Genomic DNA, 6000 nt, shown 5'->3' with positions numbered 1-6000 from the left:
ACTGTACAGATGTTAAGGCGCTCAGGTGGTCCAATGGGTAAGTGCCAACTGCTAACTAGAAGGTCAGTGGCTCTAGTCCACCAGCTGCTTCCTTGATTAAAAAGATCTGGAAATCCACCCCTGTAAATATGACAGCCCAGGAAACCCAATAGGGCAGTTCTGCGTGGCCTTACAGGGTTGCTATGCATTAGAATCCACTACATAGCACACAGCAACACATATGCTGTTATTATTGGGGTGCACTAGTAAGTGATCACTGGACAGGCATGCCGTGTGCCTACATGCTGCCGAGAACAACCAGGCGGGTATGTTGGAGACAAAAGCACATCTGTCTCTAGGGTGATGTGCCATCATGACTGTTGTCGGGGCTAGATGCCATGGAGTTGACATGCAGTCACAGCGACACATGTACGGTGAGATGAGAGCGTTGCGGTCCATGGAGTTGTCACTGATTGCTGTTCAGAAGTAGATCACCAGGACGGACTCTCGAGTCTGCCTTAGTCTAGAAAGCTCAGCTGGAAGCTATTCAGCCTCCTAGTAACATACAGGGCTCCACAGACAGACTAGTGGTGGTAGCTCATAAGGTGCAACTGGGGTCTCCCCAGGGAACCAGGGAATTCTACCACTGAGCCACCACGGGCCCTGTCTGTATGCAGCGTCCACTCAGGAATGACTACAGTAGAGCTATGTAAGTTTGGGGCTATATAAGTTCTTGGGAAAAAAGAAGGAAGATAAAAGAAGCTTTGAAGAAGGAGTCACATTGTGGGGATCTGTGTTTGGAGCGGGATGGGCTTGGGCAAAGGGAGCCACGAGGTTAGTGAAATGATGAGGGACAGAGCCTAATGCTCTCTCAAAAGCCTTTTATCCCTCAGGGCGGGGGGGGTGGTGGCGGCGGGGGGGTGAGCCTTAGGTGCTTGGTGATGGGCTAGGCAGACAACAAACAGGTTCTTGGTTTGTTACACATCAGAACCGCCTAAGGTTTAACTCTGTAATACATGTGAACATTGTCTTTAATGGATATGTATACATCGGGAGTTTTCTCTCAGTACTCTTTTCAGTTCCATGTTTCTGAGTTTTTAATTAAAGGTAGTCCAAACTACTTTGCTACTTTGGCACCTTAATTATGAGCCACATTTACTGTGGGGTTTGTCCTGTGTTTCTGTGCCTGACCAGGGTTTTGTGCAGGAGGTTTTTTGGTTGTTTGTCTTGAGAACCTGTTTCTTGACTGGTTTTCTTTTTTAGCAGTTGTGGTTTGAGTTTTTGGGTGTTTGAATGAATGACACAGCTATTTTCCCACTTCTCAAATATGTGACCTGAAATATATATCAAGAGCTTTAAAACTCAAATCTTGTCTCAGTAGAATGGTGAGTACGGTGTTGAAGAGTAAGCATAAAGGACATTAGAAATTTTCTCTGCATTTAGAACTGCCACGTAGGTAGCCTCTGATGTTGCTGTCATTGTCCAGTCAGTGGAGCTGACTGTCCACCTCATGGCAGGCCTATGAGCATGTGGACCAGAGTCCTCTCTGGAGTAGCCAGAAATGTCCACTTTTTAGTGTTCTCGCCAAAAGAGTATACATATCATCACAGAAATATTCTGGCAGGACTACATATAACTTTTGACTACAATAGCTGAATTCCCATTTTGACATTTGTATGTTTTTTTAATATGTTAGGTAACTAAGACAACAAAAGTGGAAGTGCCCCGACCTCTTCCTTCCTCCCTGAGGTCCAGCTCCGAGTGACCGCAGCAATGGCCATGGTGCGGCCATGAGCTAAGCTTCTGTGACAGTGAGCTTCTAGGGAAAGGAGTGCGCAGACGTGTCCCTGGAGCAGGTAGAAGAGCAGCGTCACAAAAAGAAGTCCCAGGGTCAGTGCAGAGCCAGGAGAGCAGCATCGCGTTCGGTTTTGCTTTGCACCTTGCCATTCTAAAATGCACCAGTCACAGCGAAAGGCAGCGTGCTTTCCTTCTTGAAACAATCATACCATGTTACCTTCGAAGGGTCCCACTGTCTCTATGCCATGAACCATTCCCTAGTGCCCAAGGGTTCTCTGGTGAATATCGCCACTTGGCTTTTGCACATGCTTTTTGTGTAACTGTCGATGACAACAAGAAAAGGTCCTTAACAGTTCAAACCAAAAGAAAGTGGGGATCACCTACGTTTAACTTGAGAAAAGGGGAAGTAGTGGCGTGTATTACCAAATAAGGCATACCCTGCAATGCTGCTTGCTCAATTGTCCACCGTGAAGCTTCCTGGTTTGACTTGCATCCAACCTCCCCCCCTTTGCAAGCCCTCGACCACATGTGACCACTAAAGAAGCTCAGTGTTGTGTTTTGATGGCACCCGAGCTTTTAAACGATGTGTCCTTCACTGAGCTTGCACTACTCTGTCAAAGTTCAGCTGGTGTCCCCTGCCTTCCAGAAAGGAAGCAAGACCTCTAGAAAGCGTCCTAAGACCCTGTAGCCTTTCTTCAGAACCTCACAGCACAGCGCCGCCGTGGCTCAGGCACGCATCCAGTCAGGCAGTGCTATAGTTTATTGTGCCAGCCTGGCCGATAAACACAAGTAGGATTAACTGAAGGGCAGAGGGATAAATGGCTTGGTGAGCCTCGCTTTGCTTGCTCTGTGCCTCAGTTTAAAGGGGTACACTACCTGTGGGGATGCCTAGTCTGTGGACTGTGTCGCTGTAAGATGAGGTCCCTTTAAGCCCACACAATTGGAATGTTCATCTCTGGAGCTGGGGACCAACAGTTGATGACAGTTGGGGACCTGCCTTGCTGTTTGCTGCCTGGGTATATATAGCCCAGCTCTCTCTATAGAAGGGGACTGGCAGCTCTCAAGCCTTGAAGGACTGCTAGTGTCTCACTGCTATATAATTTAACTGTTAATTTCTTGTATTATCTATCTGTATATAATTTAATGGTTCATTTCTTGAATTATATATCTATCTTTATAAATATATTTATATATAATTACTAGCAATCTGGTTTGTCTCTCTAGAGAACCCTATCTAACACACGCAGCTTCACCGCCAGTGGCGCCCCAGGACGTGTGCGTGGCCACCCTGCTTCCGCGGGGCCACTTTAGTCTCTAGGAACCCTGGTAGTGCTCTGTTGTAAACCAGAGGCTCCGTGGTTCTAACCCACCTGCCCTTGAGGTAGCAGCCTGCTTCCCTAAGGATGACAGCTTGGAAACTCTTTAGGACAGTTCTACCTCTCTCCTGTAGGGGCTCTAGGAGTTAGAATTTGTTTTTGTTGTGATGTTTTTCAAATGTCACTTAAACATGTTTAAAGTGCATCTGCATGATTAGTTGATGAATGTCTGTCCTGTCCACCAGTCTGTGAGCCCCCTGAGGACGTGGATTTTGTCTGGGTTTGCTCACCTTTGTACCTGTCCTCTGCCACTAGCACGATGACTGGCTCAGAGCCTCCAAATTGTTTCCTTATTTCCAAGCTGACCCAGTTCCCAAAGCAACATCTTTACAAACTCAGATCACTCCTCTCCAGGAGCTATGCAGCAGCTCCCAAGGCCTGCTAGTTCAAACCTAAACTCCAGGCCGGAAGATGCTGTAGAGCCTTACCTGTCTCCTTAAGAACATTACTTTGCATGTGCTTTTCTTTCAGTCTGCCAGGAACGGCACACAGCTTGTTCTCCCTGCCTCGCTTCCTCATTAGATTGTCAGTCACATGGGGAACAAACCTCATCTTTGCAGGTTCTTAGTTTTCATAAACAAAACCAAACTCACTGTCACTGAGTCGATGCCGACTCATAGTGGCCCTGTAGGACAGGGCAGAACTGCCCCTGTGGGTTTCCACACTGTAACACTTTACCAGCGTGGAAAGCCCCGTCTTTCTCCTGAGGATCAGCTGGTCGTTTTGAACTGCTGAGATTGCAGTAGTAGTATAACCACTGCCAGCAGTGCTCTGGTTTTCATAAAGGATTCATGGGAGGGGGGGGGGGAAAGGGGGTCCTATCGCAATGATCAATGTGTTAGCAGAAACATTGGTGAAGGGAGACAGCAGATTGTGTAAGATATGAAAATAATAATACATAATTTATCAAGGGTTCATGAGGGTGGGAGAACGTGGGGGAGGTTGGGGAAAAAGAAGAGCTGGTACCAAGGGCTCAAGTAGAAAGAAAATGTTTCGAAAATGATGATGGCAGCAGATATAAAAATGTGCTTGGTACAATTGATGTATAGATTGTTATAAGAGCTGTAAGAACCCCCAATAAAATGAAAAAATAATAAATTTAAAAATATATATTTTCTTAATCAATTTAGATATTCTGGGTATACAGGTCTCTAAAATGAGAGTACTTGGCAGCTGTGTAGCTCACCAGACACCAGGAAGATGTGGTGCTTTGAAATATTTTATTTCACTGTAGCCTGAGAATATATTATATTCCATTGTCTTATTTACCACTGTCAGTGATTCATACTGCATTTGATCATGGTAGTACAAAGGGCTTTGCAAGCCTATGTAGCTGACTCTGGATGTAACTCGTGGGTTTCAATTTACTTGCATCCTTTGTGCTTTCTTACCTTCTTGCCTCTCGCCTTGCTTCCTGCCCTAGGAGTAGAGGTGTGGCCCATAAACTCTGTCCGAACTTTGTAGAGCGTCTTTTCATTGTTCCTCATGTGAAATGCTTTAGAATGTTTACATTATTTTTAGGATGAAAGAGATTAAAATCTCCATAAAACTGAGGTTCATATATAATGTCAGCATAGCTCCTGTCTTCAGTAGCCCAGATTGCTGTACCCTATTTAAAGAAGAGACATTACCTGAATCTGAGTTTTAAAAGTTAATGCTATGTGGATGATAAAGACATCAAGATCCCTGAAATAACATTTGTACTATGCATTGCAACATTATTTGTAATAGCAGAAAACTGGAAATAAGCCATATGTCTATAAAGAGGAATTGTTAAATAATTTTTACCCAATCTTCACAAGGAAGTGTTGTGGAGCTGTGAAAAGAAGTGAGAAAAAGCTTTGTATGTGTGTTAGTCTGGGTACTTTAGAGAAACAAATCCACAGAAACTCATGTATAAGAGAGAGTTTTATATAAAGGTTAAGTGCACATCAAGAAAACATCCCAACCAAGTGCTGACCAAGCCCACAAGTCCAACATTAACTCATTAACCCATATGTCCAACACCAAGTCCAAAGTCCTTCTCCATCTCACAAAACACACACTATGATGCCGACTTCAGGAGGAAAGCCGAGTAAGTGAATGTGTAAACAAACATCTTAGCGCTGGCAGGGATCTCCACACGGCTGCTCCAGCACCCCGGGCTGCATCAGGGTAGGTCCATGTGGCTTCTCTTCAGGGATGTCTTGCAAGTAGGGAGCCTTGCCAGCTGAAGCAGGGAACTGGCTAAAGCAGCTACATCCTGGTCTAATCATCACAAAGCAAGAGACCTGTCTAAATAAGATAGGCTGGATGAACAATCTGGAGGAGAAAACAACAGGACCGACAATTCCGGGGGGACATGGGATAGGGAGAGGTAGGGGTTAAGGAAGTGGTGTTAACAAACCCAGGTATAAGGGAACAACAAGTGATCCAAATTGGTGGTAAGGAGGGTGTGGGAGGCCTGGTAGGGCATGATCAAGGGTAATGTAACCAACATGAATTGCTGAAAACCAGGTGGGGACTCAGCATGATAGTGGGACAGGAGGAAAGTCAAGGGAAATAGCGGAAAGAGTTGGGAGGCAAAGGGCATTTATAGAGGTCTAGATAAAGACATGTACATATGCAAATATATTTATATATGAGGATGGGGAAATAGATCTATGTGCCTATATCCATAGGTTTAATACTAAGGTAGCAGAACTAAAGTACTCCCTCAATGCAAGAATACTTTCTTCTATTAAATTGGCATTCTATGATGCTCACCTTCCCGACACAATCGCTGAAGACAAATAGGTGCATAAGCAAATGTGAAGAAAGCTGATGGTGCCCAGCTATCAAAAGATGTAGCGTCTGGGGTCTTAAAAGC

This window comes from Tenrec ecaudatus, chromosome 9, assembly GCF_050624435.1.
Source record: "Tenrec ecaudatus isolate mTenEca1 chromosome 9, mTenEca1.hap1, whole genome shotgun sequence".
Taxonomy (NCBI): Eukaryota; Metazoa; Chordata; class Mammalia; order Afrosoricida; family Tenrecidae; genus Tenrec; species Tenrec ecaudatus.
The sequence above is the reverse complement of the archived record's forward strand: the minus strand, read 5'-3'. Positions refer to the sequence as shown.